General features: G+C 42.9%; 1 protein-coding gene across 5 annotated transcripts in view; it reads left to right on the top strand.

Annotated features, from left to right (window-relative positions):
• The window catches only part of NTM (neurotrimin), a 939,739-nt gene that overhangs the window by 675,342 nt on the left and 239,851 nt on the right, over positions 1-24,546 (top strand). The window lies entirely within an intron of this gene.

The raw sequence follows: 24,546 nt of genomic DNA, 5'->3' as shown, positions 1-24,546 counted from the left end.
AAGGGAAGTGCAGATGCCAGTGGTTGGAAGCATGGGCTCCATAAACTGTACACTATCCAGGTGAAGCTGGGAATCATTAGATGTGCACAAAAGAGCAGATGTTCGCCCTCAGCTGGGTACGTGGCACTTGAGCTGTCTGACTGTGTGCTCTCAGCTGTGAAGGGAAAGAGAAAGAAAACAGCGCAGTAACTGTTGTCAAAGGTTACATCTAAAATCTACGGTGCATCTTGGAATTGTGCAGTCTTTTGTAGGTTTCTGGGATGCTGATGAAATACTGTTGTTTTAGTAGGTGTGATGTTAGCAGGAATTTCTTGCCCAGTTCCCTGTCCTTGCTCTCTCTGCTCCACCCCATGACTGCTCCTACCAAGCAGATGGATTCCACATCCATCTTGTATCACATCATTCCTTTACCAGAAAGTCCCACAAGATTTCATACTTTGTTAAATGGACTAAACTATGTGTTTTATTTTTAAGAATTTTAGGGATGTCTTTTCAGTTATCCAGTTTTTAGGAAAACATCCATGAAAAAAATGCTTGCCATTTATTCTACTTTTCCCAACACGAAGTCTCCACTACACACTACACGCTGCCCTTTCTCCAAATACCATTTCTCCTCGCCTCTGTCTCTCTTCTCCACTTCTAGGTCCTGCTGGGACTTCATGTTTCCTCTTAAGTTTGCCTTTCTTCTGGATCCACTCTGCAGTGGTACTCCTGACACGTGCGTTGTATAGGGCAACCACACCTGCCTACATAGTAGATCCAAAGTAAACCATTCAATTAAATTTTAAAGTAGGCCTAGAATCTCTGTGGTTTTTCTCAGCCATTTTTTTCTTTTCTCTTTTCCTTTTTCCCTTTATTAAGTATGTCCAGGAGCCAGGGACTACTCCACTACTCTGTCACTGGTTGAGTATTTTGTTGGGTGATTTTCCTCCTGTTTTTTAAATTTAAGTGCATTTTTTTTTATTTTTCAATTATAGCTGACATGCAACATTATATGTTTCAGGTGCATAAACCCAGTGATTAGACATTATATAACTTACTCAGTAACACCATAGTTATTGGAATATTACTGACTGTATTCCCTATGCTATATTTTACATCCCCATGACTATTCTGTAACTACCAATTTTTACTTCTTAATCCTTTCACATTTTTCACCTATCTCCCCAACCCCCACCTATCTGACAACTGTCTAAATATTCTCTGTATCTGTGAGTGTGTTCTGTTCAGCTTGTTCATTTACTTTGTTTTTAGATTCCACATGTAAGGGAAATCATATGGCATTTGTATTCTTCCCCAGCCTGACTCCCCTCACTCAGCACAGTATCTTCTAGGTCCATCCATGTTGTTGCACATGGCAAGATTTCACTGATTTTTTATGGCTGAACCGTATTCCACTGTATATATGCATCCTCTTTATCCATTCACCTGTTGATGGATACAAATTGCATTCATATCTTGGTTATTGTAAATAATTTTGCAGTGAACATATGGATATATATGTTTTTTCAATTTAGTGTTTTGGGTTTCTTCAGATAAATCCCAGGAAAAAGGTATTGCTGGGTCCTTATTTGTCTCTTGTTATATAGCCTTTGTCTTAAAGTTCATTTGTCTGGTATAAGTTTTGCTACCCCAGATTTTTTGTTTGTTTGTTTCCATTTTCATGAAATATATATTTTCAACCCTTTATTTCCAGTCTGTGTGTATATTTTGATCCAAAGTGAGTGTTTTATAGAGAGCATACATAAGTTTTGTTATCTATTCAGCATCCATATGCCTTTTGATTGGAGCATTTAATCCATTTGCATTTAGACATTTAGAGTAATTGTTGATAGATATGTCTTTTTGCCATTTCATTATTCATATTTTTTAATCTTTCTTCTTCTTCTTAAAGAAGACCATCTAACATTTCATGTAATTCTGGTTTGGTAGTGATGAACTCCCTTAGCTTTTACTTGTCTGGGAAGCTCTTTATCTGAATGATAGCTTTGCTACGTAATCTTGGTTGTAGGTCCTTGCTTTTCATCACTTTCAATATTTCTTGTCAATTATTTCTTGCTTGCAAAGTTTCTGGCAAGAAATCAGCTGACAGCTTTATGGGGCCTCCTTTGTAGACAACTAATTGTTTTTCTCTTACCATTTTTTAAGATTTGTTGTCTTTAAACTTTGGCATTTTAATTATGATGTGTCTTAGTGAGGGATTCTTTGGGTCCACCTTGTTTTTGACTCTTGGTGTTTCTGGGACTTGTATGTCTGTTTCCTTCACCAGGTTATGGGAGTTTTCCATCATTATTTTTTCATATAGGTTTTCAATTCCTTGCTCTCTCTCTTCTCCTTCTAGGACCCCCATGATGCAAATGTTGATGCAGTTGAAATTTTCCCTGAGGCTCTTTATACTATCCTCATTTTTTGAATTTCTTTTTCTCTTTACTATTCTGATTGGGTGTTTTCTGCTTCCTTATCTTCCAAATCTCTGACTCAGTCTTATGCTTCATCTACTCAACTCTTGATTTCCTATAGCGTATTCTTCTTTTCTGACTGGTTCTTTTTATGTTTTCTCTATCCATATTTATGTTTCTTATCTGTTTGCTAAGGTTCTCACTAAGTTCACCTACTCTTCCCCTAAGTTTATCGAGCATCCTTACAACTAGTGTTTTGAACTCTGCATCTGGTAGATTGCTTATCTCCACTTGGTTTAGATTTTTTTTTTGGAGTTTTGTTCTATTCTTTCATTTTGGACTTTTTTTTCTGTCTCCTTATTTTGGCAGCCTCCCTGTGTCTGTTTCTATGTATTAGGTAGAGCTACTGTATCTCCTGGGCTTGGTAGAGTGGCCTTAGGGTCTGGTGGCACAGCCTTTCCGATCACCTGAGCTGGGCACTCCAGGTTCATCCCCTGTGTGGGCTGTGCACATCTTCCTGTTGTAGTTGAGTCTTGATTGCTGTTGGCACCTCAATGGGAGGGATTTACTCCCAGGCCTATCAGCTTTGAGGGCTGGCTGACTTCAGCAGGGGTATCAGCTGTGCAGGGGCTGACCTCACAGAGCAGGGGCAGGACTTACTTCAGCAGGGCTCTGATACCTGCTGATTCCACCCCTTAAGTGCATCGCTTGTGGAAGTGTTTGGGTAGTGTTTCGATGTGGTCTTTAGCTGTATACCAGGTGTGCTGGCTCTGAACTTTCCAGGAGTTTCAGGCCAAGATCAGCTTTCACCTGCACCCTGCCTGGGGCCACCCGACAGGATCTACAAAGTGATTTGCAGATGACTGCTGCTAGTGCTGGGCCTGGGGCCACTTACTGAGAGGTGTGAGGCACGCCAAAGCTAGATACTGCTTATTTGAGAAATTTTAGGCAAGTCCAAAGCATGAGCCAAGACAGTTTGTATGGAAAAGCCAAGGGAAACAGCTTGGGCGGGCTCATAAGTTGGGTAGGGTGGAGTCTCAGGGAATCACCAGGGCAGAGCAAACAGCGATAGCTGGGTTGACAGAGACTCAGCTATAGTGGCCACCTGCTGGCTCTGTTTGGGGAGGACTCAGAAAAGCAACAGTGCCAACACTTCTCTTTCAGAGAAAGCTGCCCCCAGCTCTCACCCTGATGCCAGACTCATCAGTTCCTTGCCATATGTCCCTGGTGCTTTTTGAGCTGCTGCCCCCATGCTAGGGCTCAGATCAATGAGCCTGAGTAAGTCTGTGCATGGGCCCTTTAAGAACAATGCCTGGGACTCCAGTGGCCTTGGTCTCAGCCACACTCTCTGCTGGTTTTTACAGCCAGAAGTTTTAGGGACTTCTCTTCCTGGCCCTGGGACCCTGGGTGGCTTGGTGTGGGGCTGGAACCCCTTGTTCCTTAGAAGGAACCTTGTTCCTCAGGTGGAGCCACAGCTGAGATCTCTCTCCTAGTTTTTATCTGCCACACATGAGTGTAGGACCAGCCCATTTCACATCTCCCCCTCTCCCACCAGTCTTGGCATGGCTTCTTTATATCCTCTGTTGTAGGACTTCCATTCAGCTAGATTTCAGGCAGTTGTGAATGATGGTTGTTCTGTGGCTTAACTATAAGTTTGATGTGGTTTGGGGAGGAGATGAGTACCACTTTTACCTACACTGCCATCTTGACCAGAACCCCTCTTCTTATCTTTTCTCATTCCTCTTTTAGCCCTGACTTAAGTTTTTTTTTGTCTGTTGAGCCTTTTTAAACTTTGTTTCTTAATTTGATTTTTATCATATTGGTTTTTGTGAAATGTTTTGTGATTCTTGATTGAATGGGTATCTTTGTAACAATGAATGCTTGTTGAACTGTCTGCCATGTGTCCTGTGCATTCTGATGGAAGGGGTGGGCAGGGGATGCTGCTCATGGTATGTGCTCCGTGTTCAGTCTTAATGGGAAAGGAGGGGAAGGTGCTATGGGCCAGAGCACCTAGTCCTGGCTGTGGTTCATCGCTGTTCCTCCCAAAGTCACCAACCTCGGGAGCTCTGCCCTGTGTATTGGGCCATACTCATGCCTCTAGCCTAAGTCAGACACTCCATCTTGCTGCTTGGCAAAGAGATTTAGTCTGTCTAGCTGCTCCTACTGCCATGTTGCCATGTTGCTTCAGACCTTCTTCCAACTCCTGGCAGGAGCCCTCTCTGTGGCTGAACTAGCCCAAATGTCCCATGTAGCTTCCCTCGGTGGTGGTTACTTTGCTCTGCTTTTCAGCATTCAGTGATTATTCAGGTGCACTTGTTTCTAGTATGTGGGTTTGTCTGGAGCAAGGGATTCAGACAGGGGGAGAAAGACTGCAGCAATCCATATAAAACCCAAAGTTGCCCACTTCTCGGACTCTGAAATGTGCTGACACCAAGAATAACCCCAAACCTGGGCATTGCTGAACAGAACCTGAATCCCATTGTTTGAACTCTGCCACCTATCATAGGTACTAAGTCTGTGCATCTCTCTCTCTCTCTCTTGCTATATACACACACACACATACACCCTACCCCCAGTCTGTTGCTTTCTACCTCTTTCCATTCCTACCTTGACCATCTCTATTCTTTCCCAGTCAGTGTGGCCAAGATTCAGGCTCTTGTCCTACAATTTCCCTGTGAGTTTTCCACTTGACTCCTGTCCACCTCTGGCTTCTTTGTGGGCATGGGCTGGTCTGACCTTTTGGGAACATGTGGCAACTAGCTCGTGGGTCTGGCAACAGAGAGCCTCTCTTCTTCATGGCCAGGCTCTTCGTGGCTGCCTCCAGGACTTAGCATTCGACTTCTGGCCTCCTCCAAGGAGGAGTGAAACACTGGAGAGGGCATGGCAGCCTCTAGGCAGCAGGCTTCAGGCGTGCTGTTGGCTGAAGTAGGCCCTGTGCCATCTTCATACGTTGAAGCCTTGCCCCCAATGTGACTATTCGAAGACATGACTTTTAGGCAGTAAAGTTAAATGAGCATATAAGGGTGGGGTGTTAATCTGAAAGGATTGTTGACCTTATGAGAAGAGGAGGATACCTCTCTCTGCATGGATACCCTGAGGAAGGCCATGTGAGGACACAGTGAGAAGCCAGAGAGGGTTCTTACCAGCACCTGAACGTGCTAGTCCCTGATCTCATATTTCCAGCTTCTGGAACTGTGAGGAAATAAGTTTCTGTTATGCAAGCCACCCAAGACATGGTATTTTGTTATGCAGTCTGAGCTGAGTAGGGAGAGGTGCTTACCCCTCCTCAAGTGGTAGAATGGGAGAAGAGGGATCACATGATGATTGATTTACCTTTATTTTAGAAATCGTGATTTCCTGCAAGTGGGTGGCACTGGCCAGATTAGAATTTGGATTTTGTGAGTGGTCAGCCAAACCTCCTTAAAGCAGAACATAGCCTGCAAAAACGAAGCCTCCTCATGTGCCCAGGGCAAGCACTTTGCAACTAGTATCCATGGAATCCTTTCCGGAGCCCTTTGAATCTATTTGTAAACTTTAACTTGTATTATAGCCTGGTTTATTTCTTCAGAGTATCCATTTCAAGCATCCCCACCTTTTTATTTTCTCCCCTCTCCAGTGATCCCCAGCTCCACTCCTCCGCTAGACCAAAAGCTGCACAGTATCTCCATGGCTCCTTCCCTGCTCTGGGCTCTCCAAAGCATCCTGCAGTGTAGTGAGCTGGCTGCTTATTTCCTCCACGTCAGGGTGTCCTCCAAATTCTATAACCATCCAAGATCCTCATATAGGAGCTCTACAGCCCCTCCAGTCTCCTCTTACAGTCCCATAGTTCTAGCAGCCCATGGGAAGTTCTCTAAGGTCCAGGGGTAGTTCCCCCTCTTTGTGAGACTGAGGTCCCTGGTTCAGTGGCAGAGCTGCCTCCACGGGCCAAGACTCAGTCATGTTGCTTCTCATGAAGATCCCACCTTTCTTTAAACTCTTCCTGAAGACACAATACATCCAGCAACTCAGCTCTTGGTTAGCTCTGGTGTTCATTCTACACTTAAGTGTCTCATTACAAATTCCATCCTTGTTAGGGAACGGGCAGTGAAGTGAGGCAGTATGGAGGACTCTTTACCTGGTGCGTTTAGTGCTGACTACCTAAGCAAGCATGGAGAAGGGAGGCCTTGTCTGCAGAATTCTTCTAGCCTAGAGGGGTTCCTAAATTTTAAATGCTAATGTGCTGTGGATAGAGGTGGTGTCTACATGTAATGGAACACAGGCAATAAGAGAAAGTGAAATATTTGAACTGCTGTCCTCCTTTGATGGAAAGTGAGCAGAGATAGCTTTTTGCTACTGATAAACCAGTAAAATAAACACAGAAATGTTGAGGAATGCAGAAAACATTTCACCCTGTCACATGCTATTGGTGGAAACTATTCATAGAACAAAGCCTGACTTTGACTTTCAGTCACAGAAATAATATACTACATTGGATTTCCTTGAGAATATCCACTCTTCTGTGCAATTGCAAGCTGCTAGTATTTTCCTTCCATGAGGATCTAGACCTGAGGTTGCAGAATAAATTGGAAGTCAGTGTATTGCCTGCTTTACATGGTGTGATTAATCTTTTTTTTATTTTACATGTCTACAAATGGCGTTAATGGTCACAACTGCAAGCTATTGCTATTTTTATTGGTCTAGAATGTGAATGTTTGTGTTGGAGCATCTGCAAAAGCAAACATGTTTGCAATGAGGAAAAATAATGAAGATCTAAGTGATTTCAAGATGGCATTTTGTGAATGAACACTAAAATGCTGCTAGATTTTTATTTGTTTTACTGTTAAAGCTGCATTAAAGATGGAGTCATGCCGCAGCACAATTTCTTTTTGTGTCTTCTTTTCCTTTGTCTTTTGAAATATATCCATTCTATTTGCAATTTTTAGCCAGGCATTTAGATTAGTTCATAATTTAAGAAGCAAATATATATAAAAGTAAAGCATCAGCTAATTTGTGTCATACATAGGTAATATTTTGCTTAGCTTGGGCATATTTTCTGTGTACATTTTAATAGGATAGCCAATACCTCATAGTCACCTAAATGTCTTTATTAACACTTTGGGTGTTATCCTCACTGATGCTTCTTGTTTCGACTATAAAGGTCCCTGATACCCTGGCTGATAAATTATTTTGGGTTCCTTGGAGGGAGAGGTTATGTTTAACTAATTTTTCTACCAGCCTGCCTGCACCTAATAGAGTATGTGGCTAATGAATGTGTTGAATTAAATCAAATTAGATGGAATCCAATTGAATTGAACAGAAATAAATTGAATTGTATTGAATTATAAATCAGAGAGTGAAAATACATGGTGATTTAATAACATCTGATAATAACTGAATGTTGCATTTACATGTCCAACTTAGGAGATATTCGATAACTCCTAAGTGAGAAAATTGCCTTCTTCCTATTATAGTGGGTATCCTTGCCAAGTAGAGATGACTATCACACAAGGCCCTCTGCAGTTCTACAGCTCAGGCGTCCTCTGTGTCTCTGTGGTGGTAGACCATGGCAGGATGGTGACAAACCTGCTTTTTTTTCTATTTGTCACCAAGTAGGAGCTCCATTTTTAAAATATATATCTTTTAATTTTCTTTCTGTTCAGCAGCAGCTGCCTCTGTGTGAGTACTTAGAATAAAGCGATGTGAGTGTGTGTGTGTGTCAGATAGGGGGTATCATTTGCTAGTTTTAATTGGTAGATTCAACATCTTCTCCTAACAGTGCAGAAGCCACTGGCTGAGACGTTACCATGGTAAATCAAACCATGGTGTTTGATTGGTAGACTTCTGAAGCAGGTACAATTGCTTTAATCAACTGCAGGAAAGTTGAGGCCATCTGGTTTTGCCTCACCTGGAAGTAATTTACCACCCCAGGTGCAAAAAATTACCCTGAGGTCAGTCACAGTAAAACTGCCTCAAAATGTTCCAGCAGAGCATGAAAGAAGAGCAGTGTCACATAGTAATTTTTATCTGTTTGTTTTTATATTTTTGAGCTTGGGAAAATGAAGGGCTAATCATGCAAACAAGAGCCAAGAATAGATTTGGCAGGTGTTAACCCACCTTGGTCCACATACTGGAGCAAAATCTCCCCAACTCATTCTCTAACAACTGTTTTAATGGTCCAGTTCTGAATAGCTAACAAATTGGGATTTTACAGGAGGAAGTTTTCCTAAGAATCTAGTTTCTGAAGGATATGGCTGGAGAGAATGTGCATGTGTACTGTGGAGGAGAAAGGAGTCAAATGGGAGTCAAGTGGGGGAAGTCTTTTAAAAAAGCTTTTCCCTCTTGTAATGTATCTTGGGCATGTACATTTTATGTTACAACTTAGTCTTTTAGATATTCCTGCAATTATATTGGCGTGCAACCAGCCATAACCCAAATATAGTCCCCGAGAAGATTACAGAATCATTAGGTCTTTGGAGTAGTTAGAGGATTTATTTGGCTCATGTGACATTGATTTGTTTTGGCTGTACTTGAAATGTGTGGTCTTTGCAAGTCAATAGAAATGAAGTCCTTTATTGAATCGGAAAAACTCCATCGAATGAATTACAGAAGGAAACAGAGTCAAAGGCTCTCTATCTCCTGTGGGAGCGGCTGCCAGGGCACATGGGTGGGGCTTTGGAAAGGAAAGTACAGGGACTTGGGGAAAAGGGGGCAAGCAGGAGTTGCAAAATCAACATAAGGGACAACCATGGACTATCTTGGTTTGGAAATTGGCAAAAAGGAAGGAAATGGTGGTCATGGGAAGCCCAGGAGAAGGGAAGGACGAAACACCACAGTAAATCACTTAAAGGCATTGCTTCCTCCAGAAGCATCGCAATCCCAGAGGAGTATAATTTGCAAGGTGCAGAGGCCTTGCAAAATCATATAATGAGACATGAGACCATGTGTGTTATTGATGAAGGGGTAGAGAGAACCACAGATTGGCCTAGGGCAAAGCTGATAAGGCCTGGTATCTTGTAGCCATTCGAGGCCAGGCAGGTTCACACAGGATTTGGGCAGATGCAAGAATATATGTGGAGCTGTTGGGATGTCTGTTATGCCAGGGTGGGGTGACCACGCATGCAGCAAACCACGTGTCATGCAGCACATGCCTCAACTCCCTTATATACTAAATGCACACAAAGCCGGAAGGGTGTTAAAATATTATATAGCCAAGTGTGATTCTGCATATGTGGGCACATGCTCAAGGTTATGTGAACACTGCTTATCACAGTTGCCTGGACGTCCAGATGAGGGAGCCTGACTGACTCCATTTCCCCTACATCGGATCAAAGCAGTAATGGACCCCAGTTTTACAGTATCTACCCAGGAATCTTCTGATCCAACAGAAGCTGATACACTCATGAAACCAAGTCTGCCTCCACCTTGTCTGTGTCTAATAGTTGAGTTATTTCAGAGCTGGACTTCAACCATTTGACCAGACTTTGACATTGTAGCATTGAGATGGAGTTGCTTGTTGTCCAGATTCTCTTTGATCATTGGCTCAGTTTCACAGAGGCCAGAGCAAGTGAGGAATTAAGGAACAATTCTTCCTCCTGTCTCCCTGGGATTTTTCAGGAGACAAAACACAGTTAGAAGCCCTCTTAGGTGAGCCAGGCCCCCACTTCCTCTCCTTTGCTGACAGAGGACAAACACGGTGCTTGTGAGCACCAGCCCCTCTCTGCCTCCACGCCCTCTGGGATCAGACACAGTGAGAACTCACTTCACTTGGCCTAAATGCAAGTGCAGGTACAGCACACTCAACTGTAAAAGCTAGCTAACATGTTAGGGGAGCCGAGGAGAGGGCCAGGCTGGAAAAGCAGCGTGAGGAAGAGAGGAGAAGCTGAAGGGGCACACACAGGAGGAAATGGGAGAAAAAAAAGGGAGAGGGAGGGAGAAAAAGAGAAAAGGCTATTTTAAAGGTCAGCCTTTTGTGAGTTACATGTTATTTTAAAGAATCTAGTAAAAATGACAGTCATGAGCCCTGGCTGGCATAGCTCAGTGGATTGAGCTCGGGCTGTGAACCAAAGTGTCCCAGGTTCGGTTCCCAGTCAGGCCACATACCTGGGTTGCAGGCCACGGACCCCAGCAACCGCACATTGATGTTTCTCTCTCTCTCTCTCTTTCTCCCTCCCTTCCCTCTCTAAAAATAAATAAATAAAATCTTAAAAAAAAAAAAGAAACTGGGAAGTCAGGCAACTGAAACTAAGTTAAAAAAAAATGACAGTCATTTTCTCCAGAAAACAAATCTCTTCTATGGACCTTGGGTAAGACATATATATAAACTTGTGCCTAACTTAATTGTAATTTAGAAAAGTTACATAACTAACATAATATTTAATATAGATATGTGTACATATGCAGATATGTGTATTTTGTTTTATATGCACATATCAAATATATATTACATTTAATATTATATGTATTCACACACGTATCTATCTATTTGACAAATTGCAATTGGTTTAGGCCTGTGTTACCAAGTGGAACCAGGACACAGCTATCTGATGCCCCTCATTATTTAAAAGGTATAAGAGTGAATAATGTCAGGGAACTGAGCAAAGACAAATTTAAGACAATTGTCAGGAATGAAGAGTTAACAGTGAGGCCTCCCGCAATGCAGCGACTGCTTTGAAGCAAAGGATTTAAAGACTCAGGTTTTGGACAATTTGAAAACGAGCTTCACTAAAGCCCCAGATAACACAGTGCGGGAAACAAACCTGAGAATAGCTGGAGGAGCGGGCAGAGGCCTAACGGATCTTGATCTTTGAATTCCATGTTCCCTTTCATTTCCTCTTCCTTCAGGCTGACCACTTTGCTTTCCAGAGGGAAGGCAGTTTAAGTGACCGCCACCTCAGATTATGGGTCAGAACATCATACCTCACTATTTCAAATGGATGGACATTTTATGAAATAGCCGCATTTCATTTGTTTTCCGGAAGATGGTTCATTGCATGTGTGTTTATGCATTTCTGCTTATTTGTGAAATGCAGTGTGATATTATGGATTCATTGTCACACCTGCAAGGAAGCACATGTGTGCTAAAATTCCAAGAACACACTTGTCTCTGCTCTTAAAGGAAGAGGGTAGGGAACTGCATGTTCTCTTTGGCCTGTCCGTGCCCAAGAATGTAGAGTGTATGACTCCAGGGGAAACATTTGCAGCTAGCCATCAGGATCATTAGGACTCATGAAAGGCAGTCTTTGTAAACATTGCACGCATCCCGAGCCCTTGAACATTGTGGCATTTCATAACTGGATCCCTCAGAAGAGATGCCAAGCTCAGATATTCTTTCTGGAGTAGCCTTTCATTGTCAGGCCATCCCCAATCTCCATCAGCACGAACACACATGCACTGTCTACATGTGCCTGGCCACTTTCCTGCTCCCTATTTTCAAAAATAGAAGCCAGAAAAGCACAGTACTTGAAGATGTACTTCTTGTACTATTTCCACCCTTAATTAGGGCTTTATTATTTCCTTCCTGGAACCTCTTGCTGCAGGTTCCAAACTGGCTCTCTTCTCACTGGCCTTTGAATGTTCATGACTTTCCTCTTTCAGACGTCTGTCTGTCTAGAACACAGAAAAGGCTGTGCCCTTCCAGACTTTAAAGTCTTTCTTTGGATTTCAGCTCAGACCGTAAAGTCCAAAACCCCTGGTATGCCATTTGGAAACTTCGCATTCTGCCTTGAACCCACCTCTCTTAGCCTCGCAGTGGAAGAGTTGAGAGTCAGCAGATGAGGTGGCTCTCCTGACCGTGTCCCTTCCTTACTGTTACTGAGTACTGAACTAAGGTCAAGGAATTGCACAGGTGTGACAAATATTACCTTCTTGTTTTAACAGGTGGGCTAGTCAGAGGCTCTTATCTCCATTGGTTATGCTGAGCACAGAGAGCTGCAGTACCTTATCCGGGGACGTGGAGGTGCCTCTTTAAACTCGAGTCCATCTGATACTAAGTCCCACACTTTAACCACCCTGCTACACCACCTTTCTTTACCTCTGCCTGTGTGTTCTTGGGATGTTTCTCTTTTCCAAAATAGAATGTGTGTGTGTTGGGGCAAGGGAGGGTGAGACGAGACCAGTGGTTTTTAATGTTTTTTTTTTGTAGTGTTCCATGTTTTATGTGAAGCATGATTTGAGAGTCACTAGACCACCTCTGAGAGGGTGCCTGCTCTCACGTTCGCATTCTGCCTCTCGGTCAATACCAGCCCCGATCCACCTCCTCTCAGGCTGAAATGCCTCTTCTCAGAGGGTGCTGGTCATTTCTACACCTCTACTTCTCTCCTTCCACATGCTCTGCTCTCCACGCGTCCTCTCTGAGTCCTCCCCGTCCAAACAGCAGTGCTGATCTTCACTCTTCATTGTTGTCAGCCTTGTGTTGGACTTTTCTGAGTATTCATCTTCCATGGATTCTGAGCTCTTTGAGGGAGAGTCATAACTTTTTAATCTTAGCTTTCTGTAGAGTCTGTATTGATTTCCTGTGGCTGCTGTAACAAATCACCGCAAACTTGGTGGCGTAGAACAACACACATTTATTATTTCATAGTTCTGGAGCCCAGAGATCCAAAATAAGTTTTACTGTGCTAAGGCCAAGGTGTTGGCGGTGCCGTTTTCCCTTTGGGGGCTCCAGGGGAAACCTCTCTTTCTCGCTTCCTCCAGCTTCCGGTGGCTACCATTGTTCCTTGCCTTGTGCCTGTAACACTCCAGTGTTCCAGACCAGCAGGTTAGAATCTCTCTGCTTCATGCTTAGATTGCCTTCTTTTTAATGGGGGCTTAAATCTTACTCTGCCTTCCCCTTAGAAGTATATGTATGTGTAATCGAGTTTAAGGATCACCTGGATAATTCAGGATAATCTTCCCATTTCAAGATACTTAATTACCACTGCAAAAATTAAAAAATAATTCCTCATACAGCCTTAAGGTTTCAGGGATTAGGTATTAAAACTTTTTTTTTGGGGGGATGCACATTTTTCAACCAACCGCAGTTTGCCCAGTGTCCCCCAGAGATTCACATCCACTTCACATGCAGAATACATTTTCCCCCTGTCCTCATATCCCCAGATTTCTCAACTTGTTACAGGATCAACTCAAGTCAAAAATCTCATCTAAATATCAATAGCCCCAAAAGTCCAAATGTCACCATCGGAATCAGGTATGGGTGGCACCTGGATATGATCCATTTTGAGACAGACTTATTCACCATCCGTGGACCTTGAAATGAGAAACATGTTGTCTGTTTCCAATATACAAGGGTATTACAGGCTTTGGATCAGCATTCTATAACATTCTTACTCCAAATGGGAGGAAAGGGCAGGAAGAAAAGGGTCACCAGACCGTAGCACTTTCAAAATCTGAGAGGGTGAATTCCATTAGGGCACAAGGGCTGGGAACAATTCTTTGTGGCTCATGTCTCCGCCCTCTGGGCCCACAGACTCGAGACCTCTGAACCCAAAGCTCAGTCCTCAGAGTCAACCTTCCTTTTTCTTGAAGTGAAGCACATGCTGGCAACTCAGTAGTTATTGTCAGACTGTTTCCTGTTGGTAGAATTTTTGGGTTTGAACAACTTGCTTTTATTTTGTCATATCTTTATCACTTCCTGCCCAAGTTGGAAATATTTCTGCTTTATAATGTTTTCTACATGTTTGTGGGTCTCCTATGCACATGGTGGGGGTTTGTGCTTTAGGCAAATGGGTCTTTCATAATTTTCCTGGATAATCCCATCTCTGTTCCTAGCTTCTGCTGACGTGGTCCAGTAGTCCCATGCGTGGTGTGTCTTCAGCACAAGCGGAATGTTGTTCTGCCACACCAGTAGTCTCTCTAGACCAGCAGTGTCCAATCTTTTGGCATCGCTGCTCCACACTTGTGGGAAGAAGAGTTGTCTTGGGCCACACATTACATACATTGCAACACATGTAATCACAAAAAAATCCCATAATGTTTTAAGTACTTTTACGATTTTGCGTTGGCCTGCGTTCATAGCCATCCTGGGCTGCGTGCAGGCTGCAGACCGCAGGTTGGACACCCCTGCTCTAGATCATATTTTCTTGACTGTGAATTTCCCAACTTTAGCATTTTTCTTTTGCAAGTTCTGAAGGTTGAGAATTTTGCAAAATTTCAAATGCTAGATCCATTTTGTTTAATACCGCTTTTCCTAATTCATCTTTTTCTCTATCATATTTTACTTTAAGGAAAAACAAAACAAAACAGACCAGCAAACAAAATCAGGTTGGGCCTTCCACACTTTGCTTGGAAATCTTATCTAAGTATCCAAGTTCATAGCTTACAAGACTTGTTTTCCACTAGCTGTAGGACACAATTCAACTACATTTCTGCCTCTATGTGGCTAGGATCACCTTTCTTCCAGTTTTCAATAACCTGTACTCATTTTCTTCTGGTACTTCACCAGAAGTGCTTCTACTGCTCATATTTCTACCAATAATCTCTTCAAGGCAATCTAGGATTTTTCCATCATGTACCTAACAATTCTTCCTGACTCTATCCATTATCCAGTTCCAAAGCCAATTCCCCAATTTTGTATGTGTTTCAAAAACACCCCATTTTCTGGTACTACACTCTGTGTTAGTCAAGGTTCAAACAGAATCGGAAACAGGAAGAGGCATGCAGTAAGGGTTTGTTGCAGGAACTGGCTGGCGTAGTGATTGCGGGGGCTGGTTAGACAAGCCCTAAATCGTGAGGGCAGGTTGTCAGGCCAATCGGCTGGAGCTCAGTGAGATGGGTGGAAGGTGCTGTCCACACTGCAGTTTCTTCTTCTATCCAGAAGTCTCCATTCTCCCTGTAATGTCTTCCAACTGATTGGATGAAGCCCATTCAGATTATCTAGGATAATCAAGTTAAAGTCTGCTGATTTTGCAAATCAATCACATCTATAAACTATCTCCACAGCGACATCTACTTACTGTTTGATTGAATAACTGAGAACATTCCTAGCTAAGTTCATGCATACACCTGACCATGATGGGGGTGCCACAGTGCTTGTTGTAATAGGTGCAGGAGATGCTTGTGTGCAGATTAAAATTAAGTGCTATGGTGGTAAGCTGTTATCTTTATACCAGTGCAAAACTCATTTGACTAAAGTACAACTCCATTAGATGTGGTTATAATAAGGATATGGGAAAGAATAAACTAAATGTTTACAAGTTAAACTCCTTAAAAATTAGATATTCTAACCTGGAGATTCAGAAGGTCCATGAACTTCCCATAATTATTTGTTGTGTTTGTGTGGAGGGGTTGGGGGGAATTGAGAGAACATATACATTTTTCTGATATTAGAGTCCATACTTTTTTTCTGGATTCACAAAAAGTTCAGTTTTAATATTTAATAAGCTGTAAAATAGTGCCTCATTTATATGGTATAGCTGAATCATCCACTGGTAGAAATAGTCCTGCATTATGAGTCCAGACCACGTATCTAATGAAATCTTGTGTTCATAAACCCACACCCACCTGGACATTCCAGAGTCAACTCTTGGAGAGCTCAGAGGTAATGCTGATAATAGTTCTTATGGGGATCATTTAGGGCAGAATCAGGAGGTGCCTGTTACCCCAGAGCCTACTAGGATAGGTTTTCCACTAAAAATGGATGCCTCTGGGCCCAGATCAATGACTGGGTAGATCAAGGAAGCAAGCAGTGAGGCAGTGTAGCTCTGCTAAGGAGCCAGCCACAGCCCCTCCTCTGACTGAGAAAGGGGTTAATGCACACAGATGGCGGCAACCCCCCCAAGCAGTCAGCACACTGTAAAACAATATTAACATCACTGCCGTTTGAATACCCTGTCTTGTAAACCCCGGGATATGACAAGGCTCTTTAGAATCTTCTTTGATTGTGTTACTCTGTCTCCCATAGGGAAGCAGGGAGGAGTAGGGGGTAGATACCAGAGGAAACATATAATTAGGAGTCTCTTGAAACAATGAGGGTTCTCAGACACACATGCATGAGACTGATTTGTTGCTTTTGGTATTTCTATTGGTGAGTAATTAACTGAGTTTTGGGTGAGTGTGTGCCAGCTTGGGCAATCTGATTGTAGTGAACCATAGAGAAGGAATAGTTCCCTTTAGCTATGTGTTCAGAGAAATACTGACTGGAGATGAATGGAAGGGAACAGACTTTCTTGAGAGATGCCATTACAGTAATGTCAGAACATCTCAGGCCCAGATAAATCGTTCTCGTTATCATCCTTGTTTTCAGTCTTACGGAAGGCGGGAGGCCTGTTTCCGTGAGAGGGGGCCGTGTGTATGAGCCACAGCCTACTCCCTGCCACCTCCCCTGGAGAGGGCCAAGGCTGCCTCTGTGGGTCTCTGGCTCCTGCCGTTACTGCAGCAGTCCCTCACCACTGCAGGGAGTGTGTGCTGACCGACCCTGAGGGTGGGGGCCCCTCATTTTACTGCTGGAGGAATAGAGGCTTTTTTCCGGGAACTCTTCTGAGAGAAAAACAAGTTTTTCACAACCCCTTTCTGCAAGTTGTACAATGGCCATATGCGGAGACGGTGTCATTTCTGAAAAATGAGGCCCATTCAAGAGTCTGGCCCCTGGTACACTGCCTGCAGCCATCAAGATTCTCAGTTCTGAGACCGCTCAGGTTTAATGCCACTGGCATGAGAGAACAGAGTTTGGCAGTTCTCTAGGCTGAGGGTTTCCAAATTAAGTGGCCTTTTGAATTAAGAATAGGGTGCCAATATGGGAATGTTTGTATTTGTGAAGGCACTCTGAAGAAAGTAAATATTTTTATTTATTTTGGAGACCTAGAACATGCAAATTATCTTCTGTGGGTCTCAGTTTATCCAGCCAGAAAGCTGGGAGCAGAGGGACCCACTCACCCTTAGGAGTGCTATGTGACCTGAGGAGGTGATACTTACAGAACAATTTGCTAATGCATAGGGCCCCGACAGTGCAAAGTGTTATTTGCAGAAAGTTCATAAAGGACATAACCCCTTGGATAAAAATGATCTGTGGAAATGACATGTTATGGATATTGTCAAAAGGAGAGATGGATTCACCTGCTTTCCAGAAGGGTATTTGAGGTATATAGTGCCTCTTAAGGAGTAAGAGAAGAGATGGAAAGTATTGGGACCTGGAGCAACCCTTAAAAACCAGACCCCCATGATGAAGCTCACCAAGCTGACTGTGAAGATCGATTCAGTTTGGAAGTAAAGCTCCATTAATTCATCTGTCCAGTGGTTCAGGCTCTGGTGTGGCCAAAGTTTGCATTTAGAGGCCAAAGTGCGTGCTGGGGCTCAGGATCCACTGCGCCTGTGAAGAGTGTTTGCTGTCAGCAGCCTCAGGATTTCCATTCCTTGTTCCTTCCATAGTCAGCTCTCATCTCTGGCCACAGACCAACCGGTTCTGGCTTTGATGGGCCATCAGCCCACACTCACACATGCTCTCCCTTCAAGCTGCAGGCTGCAGGGGCCAGTGCAGGGTTCTAAGAGGTTTCTTTAGGGACTTTTGAGGACTCAGCCTGATTTGAATGTGTGCTGTCAGGCCGCTGCCACAGTGATGGTTCTCATTGGCAGAAGATGAGTCTTGAAATGTCACAGAAAGATTTATCTCTCAACACAGATTCTCCCTCAACCAGATTTGCAATAGGCCACGGGATAATGGGTTGTTTGGAAAATAATACACAGTCTCAGCAGCTTTTGTATGGGAAGGAACTTGGTTGGCCTCTTGAAGCCAAAGGGCACACATGGGAACAACTGGTGCAGAGACTATTGGCAGTGGATACGAGAGACAGGCCTTGTTTCCCAGGGATTTGGCGGAGTCTCTGCTTCTCTGGGTACCATTGCAGTCACGGTGGGAATCATCAGGCAGGTGGGTGGAGAAACCTGCTTTCAAAGTTCAGGCTTGTGAAGAAATATGGAGCTTGGCATTTTGAACCTCTTGCATCAGCACCAAGGTTTAATTTCAGAGAAGATAGTTCATGGTAAGCAGATTTTCCCCACTCTCTTTTGGTTTCCTAGGAAAACATATTTTGTTGATCTGAAGGTGCCATCAACTGCAAGGTGCCTGTTCATTAAATAACAGCTTTTCAACATTGGGAGTAGGAAGATGGGTTCCATGTTATATGCACAAGCAGATTATAAGATAAATTTCTAATTCAAAAATGTTAAAGTGTGAAAACATATTTTGCAAAACTGTGTAAACAGTATTTTTGGTGGCCCACCAGCAAATGTTCCACAGACATTTGCTCTAGAATCTTACCAATGGGAGTCTAGATTGATATCTTAAGATAGTAAGGATTTTATCTTTTATGCATTGTTGTATATGTGTACACAACCAAGCTAGACAAAGCCTCTGACATCTCCAAACAGCTCTGGATTTCTAAGCTATTATTAGCTTGGAGAATATAGATAATTGCAATCTACACAGAAATCTAAAAATAAAGTGTTTATTCATTATCTCTAAAGAATGTTTTTAAGCACAGAGCCTTTTTCCAGAAAGGTTTACAAGTGCTCAGATTAAAGGATGACTCTTTCCATTCTCCTCCCTCCCCCTAGAAGGCTGAAGAAAAAGTGAAATGACCAAAAGACAAGTCAGGAGAGAAAAGAAAGTGCAGCAAAGTACTTACTAATCTATCTGGGGATGTTTGAGAACTGGTTGAACATCTAATTCTTCTTATGCAACAGATAACCTTTCTCTTGCTGGCATTTATCTGACTAAGGTAAACATTGATAATGTTGGTGGGTATGTAATCAATGCATGCTTTGATCATTTATTTTTTTAAACTATAGACATAATAGTATTGATTACTCTGTACATTTTATACTAATAGCTGCATTAATTTGACTTAATGGTTGTGTCCTGTTGGAACAGTTGTCCTACAATGGAACCTACTTTTGGCAGCAGCCCTGCTTGCTGAGTGTTTCTTTACTTCATCTATAGGTTTGACTTGATTCTTATGGACCACAAATGATAAATGTTTTAGGCCACATGGGCCATACTGTCTGTGCTGCAAACCACTCAAGTCTGCCACCAAAACAAGAAGCAGCCATGGATGATCTGCAATCCAACAGACGTGGCTGTGTTCCAGCAAAACTTCACTCGCTGAAACAGTGGCTGGGTAGGATTTGGACCACAGGCTGTATTTGCTAACTCTGATTGTGGTCTAAGAGGAAACCTGCCTTGGCCAGTCTGGCTCAATTGGTTGGGTGTCATCCTGCAAAGTAAAAGGTCACCAGTTCAATTCCGGGTCAGGGTACCTACTGGGGTTGCAGGTTCAGTTCCCGGTCAGGACGTGTATGAGAGGCAACCAATCGACATTTTTCTTTCACATGAAAGTTTTCTCTCCTTCTCTTTCTCCCTCCTTCCCTTTATCTAAAAATAAATAAATAAAATCTGAGAGAGAGAGAGAGAGAGAGAGAAATCCTGATCACCACCATGAGGGCCAACTGTGCAGAAGGCATAGTTCAAGTCCATAGTGGCAAGCTGGTCCAACTTTCCTGTTCTGGAGTGAATGTTCTCATGAAGGGTAAGGAAATAAAAAACTATCAAGCAAATAAGATGAAACATTAAGTTGGGAATAAGCTCTATGTGCAAAAAAGGTGATTTGCTCAAGAATACCTGACACTTGGGGGAGCCTAATTTGTAGTGAGGAATTGCAGGGTTTTGCCGATGAAACTGTTTATTTGAGGCCCATGCCAACACTTTTAAGGAGTCCTGCTTTTCTCCCTCTGCCTCCGTTTCCTCATGAATCAGTTAGTAACAATACCTGTCTCATAGGGTCATGCTGAAGATTAAAAATTACATTTCTGAAGGATCTTCTGTGAACCAGTAGAGTCCTTACATGTTCATTTCATCTTACTATTAATATTGTTTTTGTTGCTGTTTTATCACCCATATCTTCATTGTCCCTCACATTTGCTTGAAGTTGTGTTCCCGAACATCACAGAGATTCTTTAAAGGGACTCGGTAGATTACAATTCTTTGCCTTTCATTTGCACTTAAGAGAGAATTTCTCTAAGTCATTGGCAAGTTGAAACCACTATCTTCATATTCGGCTGACATGAGAAACCAGTGTTTAATATTCATGCTTTACTCTTATAGAGTATCTGTCATTGTCAGAAGCTGATCCTATGGCCTTGTTGGTAACGTATGAAAAACAGGTGAGCTGGTCTAGACACTCAAAAAGAGTGTGAAAAAATACCTTAGAAATTGTTTTTGCCCATCAGAAGCTTTGTAAACATCTATTGATAAAGGCAATGCATGACAAACTTAGATAATTAAGCTTTATCATGTTCAATTCTCTTTCTGATTCAAAATAACAACTGAAATGTATATTCTGTTTCTAGTTACTGGAAGAAGACATCAATAAAATTCAGAGTTCTTAGAAAATTCATGCGAAACATGAATTTTCCATTTTTTCCAAAATAGAAACAGCAAGAAGATGACACAATAGCAGCTAACTTTTGCTGAGTCCTCATAAACCAGGAGCTGTGCCTAAGACATCGTGTTTAGCTGTTTTCTAAACCCTATAATAAGCTACCACAACCTTCAAAGTTAGTAACATTCCCATGTAACAGAAAAGGAAATGGAGACTCAGACATTCTAAGTATCTTTCTCAAAGTCATCTGGCCGGTATTCAGCAGAAGCAGAGCTCAAGCCCAGATCCACTCAACCCGAAGCCAACAAGCCCACACTCTGTCTACCACATAGTAGTCTCCAAGATTTTTGATTGCTTACATCCACCAATAGAAGAACAAACCACACAAAATAAAACAAAGGACAACAATTATAAAAAGTATCACTCATATCTATGAGTGATACTTTTTATAGATTTATAGATTTGCATACCATCACATTATGTGCATATTTACTAACAAGTTAAATTTTTGTACCATTATACTAATATATACTGAGCAAATGATCAGTCACAAGAAATAAATGTAAAAAGGATGCATGAGAGAAATAAATATTAATGGAACAACTCATATTTGCTTTGTTTATGTGAGGGGGTTACCTCCTGCTTCCAATGATGCATATATTTTGCAGACCACAGCACCGGACCACTCTAGCAGGCCAAAAAGATACATGAGGTCTCACAGTATTATGTCTCCCTGGTAAATCCAGCTGAATCTCTGCATGGAGCCCTGCCTACATTGGCCGTATCTCCCAAGAAGTCCAAATGAGGGCTGCATGGCCTGGTGAGACTGGCTCAGGCTACAGGAGCTGGCACTCATTGGTGCATGGCCTTAACCCGGAGGAAATCAATGGCATGTGGGTTAGATGTCATCAAGAGCAGAGCTTAGTCTCCCACTGAGCTGCTTGGGCTGCTGCAGCAAGAGCTTACCACCTGGGTGCCTGGGTGAGTGCTCCTGGGTGCTCCAAGCAGCACGCTCTGGCCATTTCAAAAATGAACTGCTTCTTCCAGTGCACAAATATCTTGCTAATTAGCAATTAGTTGTCAAGGGAGAAGAAACAGAGATGAACGGGGTCTGAAATAGTCTCCTAAGAGACATGGGGAAAAAAAGCAGCACTTAAAAATAAGCCAGATAGAAACAGGGAACTGCCTCATTTGGGCGAGATGTCTTGAGTTGTTTTTCTAAATGTTTTAGATTCAGCGAAGGGCCCCAATGCATTCTGCCAAGTGCTTTTCCCTTTAATTTTTAAATGCATTTAAATTTCAAGGGGAATTTAATCCGTATGTTTCTGGTTCTTTTACACTTAACTCATCAAAATGTTGTTCTTTAAGAGCTGTTTGATCTGTAAGGCTTATGGGCCTTTGTAATAAGCCTTTTCAAAACCTCTTTCCCCTTTTCGAATCAGCAAACGTAATTGTGCCAATTCTGAATGGAATTTGAATAAAGAGGAGTCCACCTTTAGGATTAAAGGCAGAACCTCGAGGGTATCTGAGCTGACTTCTCAGAAATGTACCCTCGACCCCCAAATAGTAGTGGGACCAGTGGCATCGTGGGTAGACTCGGGGCAGGGATAGATGCTTGCTGTGGGCCCAGAGCAGAGGCAGTGACCTCAGAGGCACACACATCTGCTAGAGAACCAGGGAACCTGAAGATTAGCTTCAGAAGCTCCCAGTTCACCCTTCCACTCAGTGACATTGATGACACATAATAATTAAATGATGATGTCGGTAATGAGACCTGATATTCAGGAGTCCCACCTACATTGCCAGCTGCTTTTCCAGTGCCTTATATGTGTCATCTCCCTTAGCCCTCATCACAGCTCCGTGAGGCGGGTGTGGAGCAGGGAACTTCAGTGGGTGTGAGTTTAGGATGTGGAACAGCTGATCTGGGTTTGCATCCAGCATCGACATTTGTCAAAACTAGTGCTTCAGGAAAGTTCTCTATGCTCCCCAAATTGTGCCTCCACTTGTTCTTTCTGTTACTTCTGTCAAGGGTGCTGCTGAGGACATATAACTGCCCTGCTGTCTCAGGGGCAGCCATTTCCATCGTTAGCTACTAGTGTTACATAGTTGTTGGGGTTTTTTTTCTGTCTTGTTTCTGTGTCAAAATCTCTTATATTGCATGACCTGGCCAGGTGACTAAGTTGGCTGGAGCTCTGTCCTGTGCACCACAAGTTTGCAGGTTCCATCCCCAGTCAGGGCACGTATGGGAGACACCTGATCGATGTCTCTCTCTGTCTTCCTCTGTCTCCCTCTCTCTCTCAAATCAATAATAATAATAATAATAATAATAATAATAATAATAATAATAAACATATACTTGGTGAGGATTAGAAAAACCTCCTGTATTACAAATCATGCCTATTATAGTTCTAAAATGGAGTTAAGCTAACTTTTCTCCTACATGTGAGGACTTCACACACCGGAGGACAACTGGCATGCCGCAAATTTCTCTCTCCAGGGTTAATAACCGGTATTGGATTTGTAGTGCCCAGGAGGCACTCTTTCCTGACCTCTGTCATCCCAGGTTGTGCTGTCCTGATGCACTAGCAGGAGCACAACGCCTTAGATGAGGTCTCATCGGTGTGAAGTGTGAGGGAAACCTGCACACTCTTGTGTTCCATTTTGTACTCTGATTAATACGGTTTTACAATCCTTCAGCTAGTCACATCGCTGATTTCTGTTCACCCAGAGTCAATGTCACTAATGGAAGATTTTTTTACATGTGGATGGTACCTCTGCAGTTGATTTTGTGTTTCAAAGTGGGATGTTTTGTTATGACCCTGCTGAATTAATAAAAACAAATAAGGATTTCACAGGGATATGTACATTGTACTATTGAGACATTAAGTGGCAATGTGGTCAAACAGGAAGAGTTTCATGAATTTCCGTTCATCTGGTAACTAAATTCATAGCCTGCGGGTCCTGAGCCTTCGAAACCTTGTTCCGAAGAGGCATTGTGAAGCTCGGGCAAGTGTTATCATGAAAGAACGCTGAAGAATCGATGGCCTTTGGCTTCCTGTTGAGCAAGCAACTGAGAGCAAGCTTGCAGCCTGTGGAGGACATATTTTAATTTGCCAAGTGACTCCAAGCACAGCCATGCAGCAGGTGTCCACCAGCTGTGCCCACGTGGCCCACTCAGCTGGACTGCTCTTCAAAGGACAGGGCTCATCTACCTTAGCTTGGTATTAAATTCTGTGCCAAAGAGATCACCATTGGGTTTGAACATCTGCATGAACCCAGCAGCCAGCGGTAGACAGCTTTGCTTGATAAAGGCAGCTCTCCCCCAGGCCAACGGGCAACTCTGAGGGGGTGCTCTGCCCACTAAAGGGCCCTGTGCTAATGTGAGCAGGCCCAGGGGCTGACCACCAGCCTTGCTGGTCACTCCAGCCACCCATCATTTACCTTGTACTGCATCCCATTTCCATTTTCTCATGGGTTGTGACAGGCCCTTTGAGCTTCACTGGCCGATTGTGCCTGTGAGCTCTGTGGTCCCTGCAGGTCCTCTCTCAACCAGAGAACTTTTCAGATGTATCTTCATGGAAACCTTTTCTCCTGCTAACAGGTCTTGGTCTGGATTTTAATCTCTGAAAAACAGTTAAATGTACTTGTTTCATATATGTTTCTGAGAAAGATTACATAGAGATCTAATGGTTGGGTAGCTTGTGGCAAGTGGGAATAAAGAGAATTGATTAAGAAATAGCACCTGCATTCCTTATGGGAACCCAGCCCAGTGCTAGATGTAGGGAAAAACACAGACCTTG

This window comes from Phyllostomus hastatus, unplaced genomic scaffold (genome assembly GCF_019186645.2).
Source record: "Phyllostomus hastatus isolate PE091 unplaced genomic scaffold, TTU_PhHast_1.1 phas_scaffold_193, whole genome shotgun sequence".
Taxonomy (NCBI): domain Eukaryota; kingdom Metazoa; phylum Chordata; class Mammalia; order Chiroptera; family Phyllostomidae; genus Phyllostomus; species Phyllostomus hastatus.
The sequence above is the reverse complement of the archived record's forward strand: the minus strand, read 5'-3'. Positions and strand labels throughout refer to the sequence as shown.